The 22,713-nt window shown below is 46.8% G+C and overlaps 1 protein-coding gene across 1 annotated transcript in view; it reads right to left on the bottom strand.

The window, feature by feature from the left end:
- The window catches only part of LOC119855826 (neuronal acetylcholine receptor subunit alpha-7-like), a 143,777-nt gene that overhangs the window by 19,083 nt on the left and 101,981 nt on the right, over positions 1 to 22,713 (bottom strand).

Below are 22,713 nucleotides of genomic sequence, written 5' to 3' on the forward strand. Positions count from 1 at the left end.
TGGTCTCCCCCCAGCCCTCTCTCCACTGGCAGCTGCGAGCTCCCTTTCCCTCATGGCAGCATTGCCCAATGCTTTGGGGGAGGAGCCAAGATTCTGCCCAGCTGTGCAGGAGGGGGGGTGGCAGCCCTGTGGTACAGGAAGTCTATGCAGGGGAATAATAATGAGACACCTTGTGCCCACTCATTCCTCTACACTGGTCATTAAGCAGGTCACAGTCAAGCCCTAAAATAAGCAAAGTACCTGACTCCAGCAAAGTACCTGGAGGAACTTCAGCTTTGAGGCTCTCTGTCCACTGCTGTCTGTGTCAGGGTATTGCAAACCAGCTCAGCAATGTATGAATGCTTTGATATCCTATGCACTAACCCATGATAGATGGGAGCTGGGGAGTTTATGGATGGGTGAAACTTGTGCCAGTCAGGACTTCAGAGAGTTAATGTTGTTTCATACACTGGGCTGGAAAGTGAGCAATATGATTGTGCATAAAGCAGACTAGTTGACTGGTAAAAGGAGATATGCACAGCCTACTCACGCTGCACTCTGAATGCATAGCTTTTGTCTTTGTATATGATCAAAAGGACACAGACCAACAGCCTTCTCAGTAGGGTTACCATACATCCGTATTTTCCTGCACATGTCCGGCTTTTTGGTTCTTAAATCACCGTCCAGGAAAAATTTTTAAATATCTAAAAACATCCGGGATTTTGTCATTATTATTTTTCCCCAAAGAAGAATTAATCATTCAAGAAAGAAAGTGAACGTTGATTACTCGAGAGAGTGCCAGCTTTTTCCCCCCAGCTCTCAGTGCTTGTGCCATGAAACAGCTATTTTGCACGGCTGGGAGGGAGTGGGGAAGAGGGGGAATGCGGCGCACTAAGGGGAGGAGGGGGGGCCGGGGTGGGGATTTGGGGAAGGAGTCCAATGGGGCAGGGAGGGGGAGGAGTTGGGGCGGGGATTTTAGGAAAGGGGTTGGAATTGGGGTGGGGAAGGGGTGGAAGGGGTGGAGTTGGGGCGGGGCCAGGGGTGCGAGCAAATTCCCCCTGCTCCATGGAGTGTCCTCTTTTTTGAATGTTCAAATATGGTAACCCTATTCTCAGCAGTGTAGTCATTGTCAATGCAAGATAACAGCCAATAGGGATGCCTGATTTGGCAGCCATTAGTAGTGGAGGAAGTATGACTCATTCAGTCATGTCGAGCATAGTGCTGAAAGCAGAAACTGCATGCCAACCCTGCTGCACACCATGATCATTTCTGTGCAGCTTTCACCTCAGAATCAAGCTCCCATGTCCACTGATTAAAGGAGGTCTCTGGTGTCTCTCCATAACCAACACACTAGCCAGATAGGAAACATATAACAAAGAAGCAAGGTGACAAGAGAGGAAGGATGATACAGTAGTTAGGGTAACAGAGTAGGACTAGAGACTCTGGTTCAATTCTTTGCTCCACCACTGACCCCTGTGGGAAATTGAGCCTAAGTTCCCCATCTGTAAAATGGGGATAATAGCACTGTCCCACCTGACAGGTATGTTGTTAGGATAAATATATTAAAGACTGTGTGGCATTCAGATACAACAGTAATGGAGGCCTTATTAAAGGTGGAAGAACTCGATGGAATATTTTGTGATATTGGACTTTTGAAAGGAGATCCAATACAACTAACCTTAAGAGACAATGCTGCGGCTAGCCAAGGGAAAATGCATTTTCCGCCTACCCCAAATCAAGTTTTAGGGCAGACAATAAACAGAGATGGAATTAGTCCTAGCTCTGAGAAAGCCAAAGCAATTCGAGAAGACCTGGATCAAGTACCACTAAGGCCTGGTCTACAGTATGTGGTTATTTCGGAAATAGCCAAGTTATCTTTAAATAAAACTGGTTCCATCCACACGACCAAACCAGTTTTTTCAATTTAAAGGGCTCTTTACTCCAATTTCTGTACTCCACCTTGGCAAGTGGAGTAGCGCTAAAATCGAGATCGCAGTTCCGGTTACAGGTACTGTGGACGCAATTCAACGATATTGGCTTCCGGGAGCTATCCTAGAATGCTCCCTTGTGACCACTCTGGACAACGCTCTGAACTCCAATGCACTAGCCAGGTAGGCAGTGAAAGCCCCGGGAACTTTTGAATTTCCTGTTTGATCACCATCAGCACAGGTGACCATCAGCACAGTCCACCATCACAGGCAATCATGCAGAGTCCACCATCGCAAGAGACCACACAGTCCCGGATTCACAGACGAGCTCCAGCATGGTCTGAACAGGAGGTACTGGATCTCATTGCATGTTGGGAAGATGAATCTGTTATGGCAGAACTACGTTCCAGCAGAACTACATTCCAGCAAATACATACGTAGAAGTCTCCAGGGCCATGATGGAAAGAGGCTACTCCAGGGACACAGAACAGTGTCGTACAAAAATCAAGGAGCTCAGGCAAGTGTACCAAACTGCAAGGGAGGCAAACAGGTGCTCTGGGTCACAGCCCCATACATGCTGTTTCTACCATGAGCTGCATGCAATTATGGGGGGTGACGACACTGCTACCCCACCACTGTCCATGGACACCTGCAAGGGGGGAGTAGCATGGAGCGAGGAGGATGAGTTTTTGGAGGACGAAGAGGAGGAGGAGAAGGAGGACAGTGTACAAGCGGCAAGTGGGGAATCTGTTTTCCCCCCCCAGCCAAGAACTATTCTTAATGCTGGAGCCAATAGCCTCCCCCTACTTCCAAAGCATGCTCCCGGACCATGACCCTGGAGAAGGCACTTCTGGTGAGTGAGAGTTTGATCGGAGCCACGCGGTGAGGGGTGGGGGGAACCGAGCCATGCTGGGCTGTTCACGTTTAGTTTAAAGGGCTCATCACTGCTCCGAGCCTCATCAAAGCCCCGCGGTGTTTGTGTGTGGGGGGGCACAGGGGAGGGTGTTTTGTGAAGCGATCATCCCAGAGAGCCCACAGGCTGCCTGCAAGCTGAATTCTGTTGCCTGGCCGCGTGTGATGACTTACTCACACCAAAGTGGCAGGCACTTCAGTATAAGAGGCAAAATGAGACCTTGGACAGAAAAAACATGTGCTGTGTACTATGAATTGCCTGTTTCACTGAGAAACAGTGTCCCCTTTGTTCTCTAAAATATATCTTTTAAAATACTAACCTCCCTTTTTCTCTTCCCAATGCAGGTGCAAATGTTTCAACGCGGCCCCTATCTACTCCATCCCAGAGGCTGGTCCAGATTAGAAGGTGGAAAAAACAAATTCGGGACGACATGTTCGCCGAGCTCATACAGTCCTCTCGCACTGATAGGGTCCAGCTGAATGTGTGGAGGCAAACAATTGCGGAGTCCCGTAAAATGTTAAATGAACATGAAGAGAGGAGGGACACGTGCAATGAGAGCAGGCAGGATGCTATGGTCAAGCTCATGGGGGAGCAAACTGACATGCTCCGCTGTATGGTGGATCTAATGCGGGAAAGACAGCAAGACCATAGACTGCTGCTGCAGCCCCTGTATAACTGCCCTCCCTCCTCCCCAAGTTCCATATCCTCCTCACCCAGATGCCCAAGAACATGGGGGAGGAGGAAGCTATGGGGACCCACACAGTCAACCCCAGAGGATTGCACAAGCAGCAGAAAGCTGGCATATCCAAAATTTTGATTTGGTTTCTGGACTTGTCCTTCCCTCCTCCTCCACTCCCCTAACCCAATACCCCCCCCTCCTCCATCTAGGTTCTGATTTCTCTCAGTGTTTTGTGCAACAAATAATAAAGAATGGTTTTTAAACAATTGTGATTTTATTTCCTTTCATATATATATAGGGTGCGGGTAACTTTAAGAGAAACAAACACAACTGTCATACCGTGCCCTGGCCAGTCATGAACCTGGCTTTCAAAGCTTCTCTGATGTGCAGTGCGCCCTGTTGCACTTTTCTAATCACCCTGTTGTCTGGCTGTGTGAAACTGGCCACCAGGTGAGTTGCCTCAACCTCCCATCCCACCATAAACATCTCCCCCTTACTCTCACAGATATTGTGGCGCACACAACAAGCAGCAATTACAGTTGGAATATTGGTTGTGCTGAGATCTAACCGAGTCAGTAAATTGCGCCAGCGCGCTTTCAAATGTCCAAATGCACATTCTACCACCATTCTGCACTTGCTCAGCCTATAGTTGAACTGCTCCTTACTACTGTCCAGGGTGCCTGTGTATGGCTTCATGAGCCAGGGCATTAAGGAGTAGGCTGGGTCCCAGAGGATAACTATAGGCATTTCAACATCCGCAACAGTAATTTTCTGGACTGGGAAGTAAGTTCCTTCCTGCAGCTGTTCAAACAGACCAGAGTTCCTGAAGATAAGAGTGTGATGCACTTTTCCTGGCCATCCCACGTTGATGTCGGTGAAACATCCCTTGTGATCTACCAATGCTTGCAGCACCATGGAAAAGTACCCCTTGTGGTTTATGTACTGGCCGCCCCAGTGTTCCAGGGCCAAGATAGGGATATGTGTTCCATCTATCGCCCCGACACAGTTAGGGAACACCAGTGCATTAAAGCCATCCACAATGGTCTGCACATTTCCCAAAGTCGCTACCGTTGATAGCAGCTGGTCAATGATTACATTGGCTACTTGCAGCACAGCAGCCCCCACAGTAGATTTGCCCACTCCAAACCGATTCCCGACTGACCGTAGCTGTCGGGCGTTGCAAGCTTCCACAGGACTATGGCCACTCGCTTCTCAGCTGTGAGGGCTGCTCTCATTTTGGTGTCTTTGCGCTTCAGGGCAGGGGACAGCAAGTCATAAAGTTCCATGAAAGTGGTCCTACGCATTTCTCAGCCACTGGGAATCATCCCATACCTGCAACACTATGCGGTCCCACCAGTCTGTGCTTGTTTCCTGGGCCCAGAATCGGCGTTCCATGGCATGAACCTGGCCCAACAGCACCATGATCTCCCAATCGCCACATGCCACGCCATCTGTGTCCATGTCCTCATCAGTATAGTAATGGCGCTGTCGTCGATTCCTCGCCCGGTTTTGCAGGTACTGCACATAATGCTGGATAATGCATGAGGTATTTACAATGGTCAAAACTGCAGCAGAGATCTGATTGGGCTTAGGAACATAGGAAACATAGGAAAGCAGAGTGGCAGCGGAAGCTGTGCTGTTTGGTTCACAGTAGTCAAACAAAGGCTGAAAATGGTTGTCTTCTGTAGCTTTCACTGAGGTGGGAGCCCAGGACAGACAACATGGAGAAGCTCGGAAGCAAGGCAATAGCGGGAGAGCAGAGTTGGTGGCAGAAGCTGTGCTGCTCAGTTCACGATGGCCGAGCACAGTTGAGTTGGAGAGGTGGATTCATAGTAGCAGGAGAGCAGCGGTGCACCATCTGCTGAAAGCAGTATGGTGTCTGCACACCAAAAAGGTGTGAAACGATTGTCTGACATAGCTTTCTGACGGCACACACCCAGAAACACCCTCGAGAATGTTTGTTTTTTCCCCATCATGTACTGGGAGCTTAACCCAGAATTCCAATGGGTGGCGGGGACTGCGGGAACTGTCGGATAGCTACCCACAGTGCACCGTTCCGACATTCGATGCTAGCCTTGGTACTGTGGACGCAATCCACCGAATTCACACGCTTTAGTGAGGACACAGAAGACCGAATGTATAAAATAGCTTCCGAAAATTCGAATAGAATAATTTTGAAATAATTTTGTACTGTAGAAGTACCCTAAGATGTCAATATCTATTGCTAAGGTTAATGTGATTTAACCCAATTACTAAATACATTCCTGAGAAAAATCTGGTAGTAGCAAACACTCTGTCACTGTGGCAGCCAGGGCTGGCTCTACAGTTTTTGCCATCCCAAGCAGTGAAAAAAACTGTCGCCGTGGCCAGCAAAGGCGAGAAGTTGCCGCCGATTTGCCGCCGCGGCCGGCAAAGGGGAGAAGTTGCTGCCAATTTACCGCCGCGGTGGGCGGAACAGAGAGGCTGCTACCGAATTGCCACTGTGGCCGGAGGAACTGCCGCCCCTTTCTACCTGCTGCCCCAGGCACGTGCTTGGAACACTGGTGCCTAGAGCCGGCCCTGGTGGCAGCATTGCACTCACATACCCATGAACTTGAAAATGATGTAAAGGAGCATGCAGATGCTGTGGACACATACAGACAAGTGTCAGAAAAGCTACAGAAAGCAATCTTGACAGAGACCGAACTTCCTGAAGTTTCAAGTGATTTTAGGGGTGGATGGCCCACATATCTAAGGACACTAAAGAAGTGACAAGAGACAACTTTGCGGGTACAATTAAGCAAGTCTAATGGACTCATGATTAAAGGCAGTTGCATCATAATTCCAAATGAAATGAGTGGCGATATCTAAACGTCTTCCTTGGAGGACATCAGGGATTAACTAAGTGATGTGACTGTGTCTATCTGGCTGGAAAGGAAACAGAATGAAGAGACTGACATTTCTCAGTGATGGGAACACCTTCTTCAATGGAAAGGTGCAGCTAGGCTCTACAACTACAGGAAGTCTTTGGGACAAAGCACTGGGCAGGGATTCATGAGCACCTGATTCAGTTCTTGATTTGCCACAGGCCAGCTATGGGACCCTGGACAAGGTACCTAAAGAAGAGAAGCATTCAACTTCTATGAAGTTTAAGGCAAGGAAGATGCCCAACTCCCTCAAACACCAGCCTTCATCTCTTTGGGTCTCAGTCCCTCATGTGTAAAATGGGGATCAAACCACATCCTGTCTGTCGAGTGTAAGCTCTTGAGTCAGCTCTGCCCGTGTGCTGCCATATACTGGCTGAGCAGAGCAGGTAGAAGGCACAACAGGATCATGCCATGGACCATTAACTGTAATAAAGACTAGCCTCCACACCAGCAATATCTGGTACTTAAATCCTTGCTAAGGGACAGATAAGCAGGCCTAGCAGTGTAAAAAAGACAAGGAATGTGGGAGTCTAGGTCTGTGTCCAGTGGTGCCAAAATGCCAGGGAGCATTATAGCTAAAGTTGCCACAGAGGGATGGGAAAGCATGTGCTGAAGCCAGAAATCCTGTTTTCCCCCACCACACACACACACACACACACACACACACACACACACACACACACCCCTCTCCCGAGCAGGAGCTTGGAGCAGTAGTCAAAATTTTAATAATCTCTCGGAGGCGTTTTGTCTCATACTCTCCTAATGCAACTTCCCATAGCCTCAGAGAAGAGCACGGCACTGATAAGGAGCCTCCAAGGTCTCCATTAAAACTATGGTATAGTTCTGTGAGGCAGTCCCAGTGTCCCAGGACAAAATGAATTATGCAGATAGGCTAATAGAATAATCTTGACAGCTAGAGGAATAGAAAAACCTCTCTATTACAGAGCAAAGAACTAGGGGAACTCATTGTGAGGGGAACAGGCAGGATTAACCACTGAAAGGAACTACCCAGCGAAGTAGTGGATTTTCCAGCTCTCCATGTGTTCACATCAAGACTGGTTGCTGGGAGGACAGGACTAGCTGCAATGCACCTCTCTGATCGCAGGCCTTGTCTCTTCACTGCTCTCGGGATGAAATGCTACCACTTCCCCACTCTCCGGACAGGCCTGGCTGCAGTACCCTGGGTACCAACCCTGCGTACCCTGTAGGCAGAACAGGCCCCAGCATGCCCAGTGAATTAGAAACATAATAGACATGTCACAAGAACCATCACTGCCCTGAAATACTATGCACTTTGGTGAATATTGCACATTTAAAGGGGCACTGTAAGGTTACTAAGCCTCACAGGAAATGACTTTAAAATGGTTTTAGACTGTGATGCAAAGGAACCCTAAGGAATTAGGTACCCATCAAATTTCAGTGGGATTTTGGGGACCTAACAATCCGAATGTTCGGGGTTAGGTTTTGGTTTGGGCTGACATGATGTGAGGGGAAAAAGTCATTGGAAGGCATAGGCCAGCAGGGACCTCTGTGATCATCTGTCTGACCTCCTGCATAACACCAGCACTACACTGCAATCCAGGGTGTGACTGCCACACTTGTAGACATACCCAGTCTAGCTGGCTGTACAGCCCCATCCGTGGTCTGCTAGCCCAAGCTGCTACAGTTTCACTGCCTTTGCTATTAAAGCAAAGTGCGATCAAAGATAGCTCTGTGTGTGCTGCAGTCCCACCTCTGGTGGCAGGGCAGACAGGCCCTAGGACAGTTAAGCTCACTGAAAGAAAACAACATGCCAACAATGGATACCTGTACAGGAATTAAAGCCACTCCCTCTTCCATTTACTGCAAATGGAGACCCCCAGCACCACGTGACCTGGCTACTTAGCCCCCTCCTCAACATGGCACATCCCACTGGCAAATGGAGCTGAACGGAATGACATACCCTTTGCATCTGACTTCTAGGATCTGCTCCTTTGACCTTTCCTGGGGTCCAGTCCTGCGCCCATGGAAACCATTGGTAGTAGGCTCAAGCTAAGACTCTGTGTCACTAAACAAAGCTTGCATGACCAGGCATGGGTAACGGGGTGGCCTGTGTTAGCAAGAGACACACGGATTTGCCTCTGTAACTCCTCGTGCAGCCTGCATTCTCATGGGCCTGGAGACTCTCAGGGCATGAGTGATGTCGAAGGCAATGCTGTTTGCGGTGGTGGTGACCATTTCTCTGCGTGTGCTGAGCTGTTCCCGGGGCCCAACGAGCTGGGGTGGTGCTAAAGTCTCCAGGCCATGGGGCTGAGCTCTGCACTGACCAGCAGCAGATGGAGCCCCCTTCAGGCAGCCTCAGTGGCACAAGTGCTTAATGAAATATGAAGTGAGCTTGATTCATGAAAGAAATTACATTCTTTTCACTGCCCCTCCCCTGGGTGGCTGCCATGGGACAGGAATGGGAAGGATGTCAGAGGAGCCAGGAGACCTTGCTTCAACCCCTGCTTCTATTGCTGACTTGCTCTGTGGCCTTTTGACTTTCCTGTGACTCATTCTGCACCTAAGTGTGGATGTGGGAAATGCTTTGAAATCTCTATAAAACATGAAGAGATCGATGGGATATTGGTGACTATTAGCCAGTCTTCCTATAGTCTCCAAACCATGCTGTTCCTTAGCATCTTTGTAACACTTGAATAAGTGTTTCCAAGGCACAGAAGCACAGGCAATCTCTTCCAGAGTGAAGTACTAGCTTTCCTAGGGCTGATTTATTTTTTTTTGGTCTTTTTATTGCTAGAAGAGGCATAATGTGTAGCGTAGTACCTAGGCAGCTGCTTCAGCATCTGGGGGTTGTAGGCATGAGTCCCTGGGCCTTTAGAAATGAATCACAGACTGAATTACCAGCAGACACCTAGCAAATATAGTGGCTGATGCTATCCAATGGGGAGGGGCTGTAAATAATCAGTAATACAGCTATTCATTCTTGCAGTGGTGCTTAACTTTGCTGATGACATTGCTTTCCCAAGGACGATGTGGAATGGAATGATTCATCAGAGAGACATCAGAAAGAGAGAGAGAGAACATCAGAGAGAGAACAGAAAGCAACAAAAATTGGATGAAAGCAAATGCAGAGAAGTCCAAGATTACAAAGGGAGGAAACTGGACAACAGATATGAAGGTGCACGTGGATGGAAAAGAAATCAAACAGGTAGAGTTCTGCCACTTGGGGAGTGTGATGACATTGGAAGGTGGCTGTGAGAGAGAGATTCATATGAGATTATGAAAAGAAACACTGCTTTTGGAAGGATGAACAACCTGTGGTCAAACAGGTCACCACACCAAACTACAGGTTAGGGTATACCATGTGATTATACAGAGCACTCAACTGTACCGAGCAGAGACTTGGCCAATGACAGTGGCTAACCAAAAGAGATTGGAGGCTGCTCATCGCAGATGGCTGAGGAAGATATTATACATTTCATAGAAAGACAAAGTAACTAAAGGGAGAGTCAGGGAGCCGACAGAGCAGGAGTTTAGAAAAGGTCATCACAGAGAGAAGGCTCAGGTGGTTGGACATATGCACTGTTTGGAAGATGGGCAACACGCTAAGCAAGCAGTGAATGGCGTACTCAAGGAGGAAAGAGAAAGTGTGGAAGGCCAAGGAAGAAGAGGCAGAAGACAGTGAAGAGGACTGAATGCACTGGCATCACCTGGGAAGAGGTCCCACACTAGCGAATGGACCTCAAATCAATAGAGGGTGTGTCAGCGGCCCAGGAGAAACTAAGCTCTAAGGTAAGGTGATGGTCCTCCTAGATGATGTGGGAAATTCTATAAAAGAGATGGAAATAGTTTGCAAATTAGAATAGCTGCTGTGGGGTGGGTATGGTAGTATAGTATGACATCCTGCCTCACTAAACGGGTTTGTTGCAGGACTACAGTAAAATATCAAGGTTTGTTTGGAGACGTCAGGGCATGTCCTCAGCTTCAGTGTAACTCTGCCAGTGCCCAGCAGTTGAGGATCTGCCCCATCATGTGTATTTAGGGCAGTGTAAGAAAAACTAAAACCACGCAGGGAGCAAGAGTGGGGGCTGGCTGTGCGGGAAATGGAGCAGAAATGAATTGGAGACTCTTTCTCTGTCATCTCTAGGACTTATTTCTCTTGAGTAATTTCACTCCATGCTGCAAGGAGGAAGGGAAGGCTCAAGGGGCATGAGGGAAGTAAAGAGGTCCCCATGGAAGTCTGGTCTAAGGCTCTCAACAAGACCAACAAACATGGCCAGGATGCTGAGGCAGAGTTGCAGTATCTGAGCTAGCCAATCACTGTCTGAAGATCCTGGATGAAATCCTGACCTCTCCCCCCCACCCCTACCCCCCCGTAAAGTCACAGGCAAAACACCTGTTGGCTTCAGTGGAGCCAGGATTACACCCTCTGCATTTTTTCCCTATAAAAGTCAGCAGGCTTTAGGGATGTCTCTGGGCAGCCCACTAACTGGTAAACCCTGGGTTTAGAATATAAGTTCTTCACTGGCAAAAGGGAAAACGGGCCCAAGGATCTTGGAGTCACTCAGAACACTTGCAGCATATGCAGAGAGCGCTCAATTCCACCTTGAAGTCACTAGGACCTTCAAAGGGCCCAATCCTGCTAGGTTTCCAGTGCGCTCTCAGCTCCTGCTGACTTCATTGGGAATGCAAAGCCACTCACACAAGTATGGGACTCAGCACTTTGCTGGACTGTGCCATTGGACCCAAGGGGGAATGGAAAGTCAAGGGGTCAGTCCTGCTTGTTCTGATCTATTGTGGGAAGATGAGATAGGGACAGCGAGGAGTCAAGAGAAGGGGTACTTGTAGGAAAGAAATGTCAGTCTACATTGTCCTGGCTGGAAACTCTTGCACTGTCCTTTGCCTCCATTTGGCTTCAGAACCAGAACTTTGCAGTGTTGCCAACCCCAAATGTTCCCAAACCATAAGATTGCCTTAAAAATCATGTGATTTTTAAAAAATAATTAAATTTAAAGTTCTTTTTATTTACCTGCTGGTTGCACTTGAGTCATGTTTTCAAACTTTTCCTGCAACCATAAGGAGTTGATTTTTTTACTTATTATTATTTATTAATTTATTATTGTATTTTATTATATGAACACTGAGATTCTGATAAAGAAAAGGAGTACTTGTGGCACCTTAGAGACTAACAAATTTATTAGAGCATAAGCTTTCGTGAGCTACAGCTCACTTCATCGGATGCATTTGGTGGAAAAAACAGAGGAGAGATTTATATACACACACAGAGAACATGAAACAATGGGTTTATCATACACACTGTAAGGAGAGTGATCACTTAAAATAAGCCATCACCAGCAGCGGAAAGGGGGGGAAAGGAGGAAAACCTTTCATGGTGACAAGCAAGGTAGGCTAATTCCAGCAGTTAACAAGAATATCAGTGATCACTCTCCTTACAGTGTGTATGATAAACCCATTGTTTCATGTTCTCTGTGTGTGTGTGTGTGTGTGTGTGTGTGTGTGTGTGTGTGTGTGTGTGGTGTGTGTGTGTGTGTGTGTATATAAATCTCTCCTCTGCTTTTTCCACCAAATGCATCCGATGAAGTGAGCTGTAGCTCACGAAGCTTATGCTCTAATAAATCTGTTAGTCTCTAAGGTGCCACAGGTACTCCTTTTCTTTTTAAGAATATCAGAGGAACAGTGGGGGGTGGGGTGGGGGGGAGAAATACCATGGGGAAATAGTTTTACTTTGTGTAATGACTCATCCATTCCCAGTCTCTATTCAAGCCTAGTTAATTGTATCCAGTTTGCAAATTAATTCCAATTCAGCAGTCTCTCGTTGGAGTCTGTTTTTGAAGCTTTTTTGTTGAAGGATAGCCACTCTTAGGTCTGTGATCGAGTGACCAGAGAGATTGAAGTGTTCTCCAACTGGTTTTTGAATGTTATAATTCTTGACGTCTGATTTGTGTCCATTCATTCTTTTACGTAGAGACTGTCCAGTTTGGCCAATGTACATGGCAGAGGGGCATTGCTGGCACATGATGGCATATATCACATTGGTAGATGCGCAGGTGAAGGAGCTTCTGATAGTGTGGCTGATGTGATTAGGCCCTATGATGGTATCCCCTGAATAGATATGTGGACAGAGTTGGCAACGGGCTTTGTTGCAAGGATAGGTTCCTGGGTTAGTGGTTCTGTTGTGTGGTTGCTGGTGAGTATTTGCTTCAGATTGGGGGGCTGTCTGTAAGCAAGGACTGGCCTGTCTCCCAAGATCTGTGAGAGTGATGGGTCGTCCTTCAGGATAGGTTGTAGATCCTTGATGATGCGTTGGAGAGGTTTTAGTTGGGGGCTGAAGGTGATGGCTAGTGGCGTTCTGTTATTTTCTTTGTTGGGCCTGTCCTGTAGTAGGTGACTTCTGGATACTCTTCTGGCTCTGTCAATCTGTTTCTTCACTTCAGCAGGTGGGTATTGTAGTTGTAAGAACGCTTGATAGAGATCTTGTAGGTGTTGTCTCTGTCTGAGGGGTTGGAGCAAATGCGGTTATATCGTAGAGCTTGGCTGTAGACAATGGATCGAGTGGTATGATTTGGATGAAAGCTAGAGGCATGTAGGTAAGAATAAAGCACAAGAACAAATCCGCCCAGACACACCCCTAGAACCCCGACCTGGGGTATTCTATCTGCTACCCAAGATCCATAAACCTGGAAATCCTGGACGCCCCATCATCTCAGGCATTGGCACCCTGACAGCAGGATTGTCTGGCTATGTAGACTCCCTCCTCAGGCCCTTCGTTACCAGCACTCCCAGCTATCTTCGAGACACCACTGACTTCCTGAGGAAACTACAGTCCATTGGTGATCTTCCTAAAAACACCATCCTAGCCACTATGGATGTAGAAGCCTCTACACCGACATTCCACACAAAGATGGACTACAAGCCGTCAGGAACAGTATCCCCGATAATGTCACGGCTAACCTGGTGGCTGAACTTTGTGACTTTGTCCTCACCCATAACTATTTCACATTTGGGGACAATGTATACCTTCAAATCAGCGGCACTGCGATGGGTACCCGCATGGCCCCACACTATGCCAATATTTTTATGGCTGACTTAGAACAACGCTTCCTCAGCTCTCGTCCCCTAATGCCCCTACTCTACTTGCGCTACATTGATGACATCTTCATCATCTGGACCCATGGAAAAGAAGCTCTTGAGGAATTCCACCATGATTTCAACAATTTCCATCCCACCATCAACCTCAGCCTGGACCAGTCCACACAAGAGATCCACTTCCTGGACACTACAGTGCTAATAAGCGATGGTCACATAAACACCACCCTATATCGGAAACCTACTGACCGCTATTCCTACCTATATGCCTCTAGCTTTCATCCAGATCATACCACTCGATCCATTGTCTACAGCCAAGCTCTACGATATAACCGCATTTGCTCCAACCCCTCAGACAGAGACAAATACCTACAAGATCTCTATCATGCATTCCTACAACTACAATACCCACCTGCTGAAATGAAGCAACAGATTGACAGAGCCAGAAGAGTACCCAGAAGTCACCTACTACAGGACAGGCCCAACAAAGAAAATAACAGAACGCCACTAGCCATCACCTTCAGCCCCCAACTAAAACCTCTCCAATGCATCATCAAGGATCTACAACCTATCCTGAAGGACGACCCATCACTCTCACAGATCTTGGGAGACAGGCCAGTCCTTGCTTACAGACAGCCCCCCAATCTGAAGCAAATACTCACCAGCAACCACACACCACACAACAGAACCACTAACCCAGGAACCTATCCTTGCAACAAAGCCCGTTGCCAACTCTGTCCACATATCTATTCAGGGGATACCATCATAGGGCCTAATCACATCAGCCACACTATCAGAGGCTCCTTCACCTGCGCATCTACCAATGTGATATATGCCATCATGTGTCAGCAATGCCCCTCTGCCATGTACATTGGCCAAACTGGACAGTCTCTACGTAAAAGAATGAATGGACACAAATCAGAAGTCAAGAATTATAACATTCAAAAACCAGTTGGAGACACTTCAATCTCTCTGGTCACTCGATTACAGACCTAAGAGTGGCTATCCTTCAACAAAAAAGCTTCAAAACAGACTCCAACGAGAGACTGCTGAATTGGAATTAATTTGCAAACTGGATACAATTAACTTAGGCTTGAATAGAGACTGGGAATGGATGAGTCATTACACAAAGTAAAACTATTTCCCCATGGTTTTTCTCCCCCCCACCCCACCCCCCCCCCACTGTTCCTCTGATATTCTTGTTAACTGCTGGAATTAGCCTACCTTGCTTGTTGCCATGAAAGGTTTTTCTCCTTTCCCCCTCCCGCTGCTGGTGATGGCTTATCTTAAGTGATCACTCTCCTTACAGTGTGTATGATAAACCCATTGTTTCTTGTTCTCTGTGTGTGTATATAAATCTCTCCTCTGTTTTTTCCACCAAATGCATCCGATGAAGTGAGCTGTAGCTCACGAAAGCTTATGCTCTAATAAATTTGTTAGTCTCTAAGGTGCCACAAGTACTCCTTTTCTTTTTGCGAATACAGACTAACACGGCTGCTACTCTGAAACCTGAGATTCTGAGGTAATCCCATGACTCCAGGAACTGGTGCATTAGGAAGAACACAAAATAGTGTGAGATTCATGATAAAATTGTGACAGCTGGCCACACTAGAGAAGTTTGGTTGTATCGAGGGAGAGTCGGGAGAGACCTGGGACAGGAATGTCAGGGACACTCCTCCCTATACAGATGCTTCCTCCTCACCGACCAAGGAGGAAATTGATCAAAAAAGAGACAGAAAGATGAAGGGGCAGATGCTAAAATGGCAGCAGCAGAAGGGATATGGGCTGAAGACCGCAGTGGTAATAGGATCCTAATCTCATTTTCCTCCCTCTAGCCAGAACCACTGGTGCCTTTTATGTTCTTATCTCTTAAAATCTATAATTCCAGTAGTCAGCAAGACACAGCTCTGTTTTCCCCCCCAATAATTTATAGCATTGTGTTCCAATGGTTGAATTGTAGAAATCACCCAAAGTGTCCACTGAGGTCATGTTTATCCACAGCTTTTAATTTCAATCCCTGGTAAAATAATGGTCCAAATGTTCAGGGAGCGGTGGGGGAGAGAACAAGCGACTAATGATAACAGAGCTGTGAGCACTAAGCACACATCACAGATTAGAAAAAGCAAGTGGTGCCAGATTAACTCTGTCGTAAGTGGAAGAGGGGAATGCTGTGGCTATAACATCTGGCTGCGATAATAGCTCTTGATTTTAGTGCAACATTCAACATCGTGTCTGACAATCTTTACTTTGCAAGTTTCAGAGCAGCAGCCGTGTTAGTCTGTATTCGCAAAAAGAAAAGGAGTACTTGTTGCACCTTAGAGACTAACAAATTTATTTGACCATAAGCTTTTGAGAGCTACAGCTCACTTCATCAGAATGCTCAAATAAATTTGTTAGTCTCTAAGGTGCCACAAGTACTCCTTTTCTTTTTACTTTGCAAGTAACTCTAACTGGTAAGGTTATAACTAGAATTACTAATTTACCATATAGTGAGCAGGCAGCAATTTATTATATTCCGATGAATGGGTTCCAACTTCCAGGTGAAACATTCCCCGCCACCCACACACACACTGTTTTAGATGCTTGTAACCGTAATAAAATGCCTTTTCAGAGTGAGATATTGACTCCCATCCCAAAAGCAACACTCTGATTTTGGAGAAAGTTGAGGGGGAAATAGTTAAGCTCTTTTGGAGTTATTTGAACATTAAAAACCCTTGGTTTGCCTGTACTCACTGTGAGTTGGATTACTGCAGGAGGAGAACTCCAAAAATGATTGAAGACTTGGTTTATTTAGTAGAACTCATGGAGATGTAAGGTTCAAAGCATGCTTGTGGGGAGGAGGAGAATCAGTGCAGCAATATCAAAGTTCTGATCATTTCAATTTGGTTCATGAGCAGACGGATTCCTATATCCAGTTTGCTGAAGTGCTCTGAAAGCAAGAGTGTCTCAGAACACTGGCTGGAGGTGAGAGGAAGCAGTCAGCTGAAAGCTTCATTTAGCAGCGTCCCTAAGCTGAAATCTTGTTTAATGGTGCTCTTAAGGTAAGTGTTCTGTTGTGTCACTACCGCTTTCTCCTCTATCTTAATACCCACAGGGGACTGATCCAAGGCCCCTTGCTGTCAATGGAGAGACTCCCATTGACTGACTGCAGTGGGCATTGGATCAGAGCCAGAGTGAAGGAGATGATCAGGCTGAGATGCAGAGGGCCTGATCCATCCAGTTTTACAGCAGTGTGCCTGCAATGAAGTGGATGGAGTCACAGCAGCATCAGTAGTGGAGCTAATGGGGGACGGGGTGGTGATCACCCCTCCTGGTGGTTTGTATGTGTACATGTGGCTCCCTGTCTCATGGCGTTGGAGATCAAGCCACATCAGTGTGGGATGGGCAGCAGCAGCTCCTGTCATTCCAGGCATTGTCACATGGCGTGCACGATTGGGTGGTGCTGCGACCTCATGTGCTATGCTACTCACACAAATTTGGTCTGGCTGTCCCCCCATCATGATGGAGGGGTGGCCGGGCCAAGCCTGAAAGGCACTGTGACCCCAGTGTTTGGAGTTGGTAGTCAGGTCCAGCCCTATGGGACAGGAGCTGCCACTGCCAGGTGAGGGCAGGGTAGGTTCGCTCTCCAGCCCACCATCAATGATCCATCACCCTTCCTGGTGTAGCTCCACCACTGAGCAACATTAAACTGGTTCAGCGGGGTGGAAGATCAAACCCAGGATCTGCATTACCCTACAGTGCAGAATGGTACATGTAGTCCAGTCTGTGACAAATAATTTAAAAACTAAGGGCCTAAAGTTAGCCTGTGTCATGTTCATATTTAGGGAACTAAATTACTTCCCTGATTTTCAAAAGTGCTGGCATTCATGACTTCAACGGGAGTTGCTGGTGATTCACAGTTCTGAAAATAAAGCCATATATTAATTGCCCAAATACAGATTTAGGAGCCTGACTTTTAAGGCATTGACTTTTTAAAATCTGTGTATAGTTGTGTCTGGATATCATATGCAATGTTTATGAAATTGCAGTTTGTATTCTATTCTAATTGTTATTCTGTGTCCATTTGGGAGGCTGAAACCTATGGAGAAAAGCCCACTGACATCAATTGTGCCTCTAGATACTAGATGTAAGCCAAATGATAAGCAATGTTTATAATTATGTAGGGCTTTATTTGCTTACCATGTTTTAATCAGGCAGTAGTTATTCATTTAAATCCTTTGTGCTTCACTATATACACAATATAGGAACATTTTCAGTTCTGAACTTATTTTTAAAGGAATAATGTACCTTGTTCTTTGAATAGCTGTATGATGCCACAAGTTTGGATGGAAGTACAACATCATGATTCAAAGTTATTTGTTTTTTCTTTATGCATTGTGTGTGTGTGTGTGTGTGTGTGTGTGTGTGTGTGTGGTCGTATTCCATAAGCAAAATCTTTGTTTAAAAGATACTGAGGTTAAGTCTGATATACCCCTGCCCCCAGGGCAAACTCTTATAAACAAGGAAGTAGTAAGTCAGAGGACACCTCTGAACTGTATAATTCTAATATAGCACAGTTTGACTGATGGTAGTAGGTTCCACATCGTCACTAAAAAGCCTTCCTTCTTCTGAAAGATCGGTTGCATAACACATTAATTGCCTTCCTAGTACAATGCAAAACCTCAGTTACATCCTCAGCAAATATTCAGGACTGATCTCTGTGCACAGGTTAGGTGTACCATGCATGATGTGTTTGTGGGGGGAAGTGTGACATCACCATTAAGTTTTTGCATTCTCTAGTGAGGAAGAGTTAATGTGTGCAAAAATTCATATCCATATAGTCTGGTCTCTTGCAGAGCACGGCCATAGGATGTCACCCAGTGATTATCCATCAAGCCCAATGATTTGTGTAGTGAGTTTGGAGTTTCTTGGCTTTATACATGCCCCCTACTCCCATGCACTGTTCTATCCATCTGTATAGATGGCATCATTTAAAAAAAAAGAAATTAAAAATAGGCCAAGTCACAAGTGCAGCCAGGAAGGCTGCCCTAGGGAGGAATCAGCTGTTCTAGGGATGGATAAGTTTAGGCCTCAGTGGTTGCTGTATAATCATGCTCCAAAGGTCTTGACAACGGTTGCACTCCACAGCTTTCAGGGCTTGCAGGGACTCCCAGGGCTCAGCAATAAAGCCTTGCTGTTATAGTTGACTGAGTTTGATTCTAACTCAGCTATTGTCTTTTATACACCATAGCGTTCAACTGCTTTTTATCCACGTCACTGGGTTTGTTGGCTCTGTTAAGATTTTAAATGTAAATCAATGCAATTAATCTCAGTGGTTCCCTGACTTCTCTGTTCCTTAGTTCAATGCCTCATGTGAGTCCTCAGAAACTCAGCCTTCATTTTTGTCAGTGAGCTTCAGGGCAGGCTTTGAATATACCACACTCCTGAAACTCAGACCCTCTGACAACTGTGGGGGTCTCTTGTGCTAACAGCAGAGCAGGACTCCTCCATAGCATGCTGCAAGGCACACAGCGAACAGCTAGCATGCTGACCTGTATGCTCTTTCCCTGGTGGGGTGCAAGCAAGGGCAGTCATCTGTGATACCAAGCAGTATACTCACCAGCAGAGGGAGGGTGTGGTCATTGCTTCTGCTTGGAGAAAAAACTGAAATGCAGCACCCCAGAAGTGCATTGGGGGGCAGTGTCATGTTTCTCTGTACCAGATATGGACTGGCTACAGAGCTTGCTTATACACACACCAATTGTGTTCATCATAAGATCCTTTAATGCTCTGCCACATATGGCTGAGGTTCTTTTAAATATGGTATTTGACACACAGTGCCAACAAGTGGCTGAACAGTATAATACAGTTTAGCATTCCATCATATCTCCCCCTTTATGTTCTGCATTCCTGACATTTACAGTATTTACATTATCACACTGTCTTTGAAGCTCTGAACATGTCAGTCTGTCTCTAAATTGTACTGGTTTTCTAAGTACATGACCCAAACGCATAACGACTTGTTCATCAGGCTGTCCACCAGTGGCAACATCTGACTGTGGTTGATTTGGAATCCTTGACTCATCATCTTGTTCTGCATCTGCTGTCTGTAGGGTTTGCTTTGTTGATCACTCTCGCTGAGGAATAAACTGTAGGTGTTGACAGTTTCTGTTAAACTCTCTACTGTCAGTCTCAATCACATCTGATTTGGGCACTGAATACTTTTTCTTCATGACAGCTGGAGTTGTCCATCCTTCCTTCTCCATTCAATCTGACATGAACACAGTCACCAGGTTCTAGACCCAGCCGTTCTCTAACTGAGCGTCTGTTGCAAAAGTGTTCATAAGCACCTTTAGCCTTTTATCCAATGTCACCACTCTCTCCATCTCTGGCCACCTTGGAAACAGGTTCTTTTCCAAAACTGGAACAGTAGTTCTGAGTTGTGCTGGACTAAATCCAATGGAACCACAGAAGATTAGGGTTGGAAGAGACCTCAGGCAGTCATCTAGTCCAACCCCCTGCTCAAAGCAGGACCAACCCCCAATTAAATCATCCCAGCCAGGGCTTTGTCAAGCCTGACCTTAAAAACATCAAAGGAAGGAGATTCCACCACCTCCCTTGGTAATGCATTCCAGTGCTTCACCACCCTCCTAGTGAAATAGTGTTTCCTAATATCCAGCCTAGACCTCCCGCACTGCAACTTGAGACCATTACTCCTTGTTCTGTTATCTGACACCACTGAGAACAGCCGAACACCATCCTCTTTGGAACCCCCTTCAGGTAGTTGAAGGCTACTATCAAATCCCCCCTCATCCTTCTCTTCCGCAGACTAAATAAACCCAGTTCCCTCAGCCTCTTCTCATAAGTCATGTGCTCCACCCCCTAATCATTTTCGTTGTCCTCTGCTGGACTCTCTCCAATTTGTCCACATCCTTCCTGTAGGGGGGGCCCAAAACTGGACACAATATTCCAGATGTGGCCTCACCAGTGCCGCATAGAGGGGAATAATCACTTCCCTCGATCTGCTGGCAATGCTCCTACTAATGCAGCCCAATATGCTGTTAGCCTTCTTGGCAACAAGGGCACACTGCTGACTCATATCCAGCTTCTCATCCGCTGTTATCCCCAGGTCCTTTGCTGCAGAACTGCCGCTTAGCCAGTTAATCCCCAGCCTGCAGCAGTGCATGGGATTCTTCTGTCCTAAGTGCAGAACTTTGCACTTATCCTTGTTGAACCTCATCAGATTTCTTTTGGCCCAATCCTCCAATTTGTCTAGGTCACTCTGGACCCTATCCCTACCCTCCAGCATATCTACCTCTCCCCTCAGCTTAGTGTCATCTGTGAAGTTGCTGAGGATGCAATCCATCCCATCATCCAGATCATTAATGAAGATGTTGAACAAAACCGGCCCCAGGTCAGACTCCTGGGGCACTCTGCTTGATACTGGCTGCCAACTAGACATCGAGCCATTGATCACTATCCATTGAGCCCGACAATCTAACCAGCCTTCTATCCACCTTATAGTCCATTCATCCAGTCCATACTTTTTTACTTGCTGGCAAGAATACTGAGGGAGACCGTATCAAAAGCTTTGCTAAAGTCAAGATATATTTTGTCCACCGCTTTCCCCATATCCACAGAGCCAGTTATCTCATCATAGAAGGCAATCAGGTTGGGCAGGCATGACTTGCCCTTGTTGAATCCATGTTGACTGTTCCTGATCACCTTCCTCTCCTCCAATAGCAGCTTCAAATAGCTGCTATTGGTGTTGATCTGTAACTCAGAAGAGCAAAGAACGGATCTTCCTGCTGTCGGATTTTCTTGGCTGTCTGCACAGCTCTTTCAGCCTCTTCATTTGCTTGTGGGTAATGTGTGCTGCTAGTAATATGATCAAAATCATATTTCAGTTGGAGTGACTTAAGTTCTGCTGCAGTGAATTTTTGTCCGTTCTCCATCACTCGTTGTTCTGGAATACCGAAATGAGCAAAAGTGCACTTCAGTTTCTTGATAATACTGCAACATATTATATCTTTCAAGTACGTTATTTTTATATACCTGGAAAAATAATCCATGACAACCAGGTAATGATGTCCTCTAAATTTGCATAAATCTGCAGCTCGTCTCTTCCATGGTCCATTGGATCGAGCTGTTGTATGCAGTGTAGTTGTAGCCACAGCAGTCTCAAGTTATTAGAGAAATAAGGTATGTGACAGAGGCAACACATGGGGGGGGGCATACAAAGTCTTCCCCCCCCTCCAATTTCTGCAAGAGCAATAACACAATGCTACGCACCAATTATGTCACTGCACGGTTGAAGGTATTTTTTTTTAAAAAGTAAGAACCAGCATTCTTAAAAGCAAAAGAATTTGGGCCAGATTTTCAGAAGTGTTTAGTAGCCACACCTGGGCCCAGATTTTCAAAAGAGCTGTGCTTCCATATAGGCATTTAATTAGGGCCTGTGACAGAGTGTACTTTGGCCCAGAGGCCCCCTGCTGGAGGCCCTGTGGTCCTACCACATCCCACCCAGCAAAAGAGCAGAAGAGGTGAGTCCTCCAGGCTGCCAGGAGAGGCTGCAGGGAGCAGCCAATCAGTGCATAGCAGGCTCATATAAGGAGCCGCTAGAGAGAACAGATCAGTTTGTTGGCTGGAGCCAGAGGTGCAAGGATGGTGTTCCTGGATGGCTGCAGGAGCTTCAGGGTTTGGACAGATCAGTGCTTACTGAAGCCAGGTGAGCAAGGAAGGTACTGGGGCTAAAAAGGGAAGTGGCCCAGGATGGCACAAAGGCAAGAAGTTAAAGGGAAGCAGCAGGTGGCTGCTCCTTATTGCAGGGGCGGGCAAACTTTTTGGCCTGAGAGCCACATCAGGTTTTGGAAATTGTATGGAGGGTTGGTTAGGGGAGGCTGTGCCTCCCAAACAGCCAGGCATGGTCTGGCCCCCACTCCCTATCCCCTGCTTCTTGCCCCATGATGGCCCCCCCCCAGGACTCCTGCCCTATCCAACCCCTCTGTTCTCTGATGGGCCCCTCGAGGATACCTGCCCCATCCATCCCCCTGCTCCCTATCTCCTGACTGCCCCCAGACCCCTGCCACCCTATTCAACCTCTCCTCTCATTCCTGACTGCCCACCCCCCTGGGATCCCTGCCCCCTCCAACCACCCCTTCTCCCTGTCCCCTGACCATCCCCAGAACCTGTGCCCCTGACTGTTCCCTGCTGCCCCATCCAACCCCTCCTCTCATTCCTGAC

Source organism: Dermochelys coriacea, chromosome 5 (assembly GCF_009764565.3).
Source record: "Dermochelys coriacea isolate rDerCor1 chromosome 5, rDerCor1.pri.v4, whole genome shotgun sequence".
Classification (NCBI taxonomy): Eukaryota; Metazoa; Chordata; order Testudines; family Dermochelyidae; genus Dermochelys; species Dermochelys coriacea.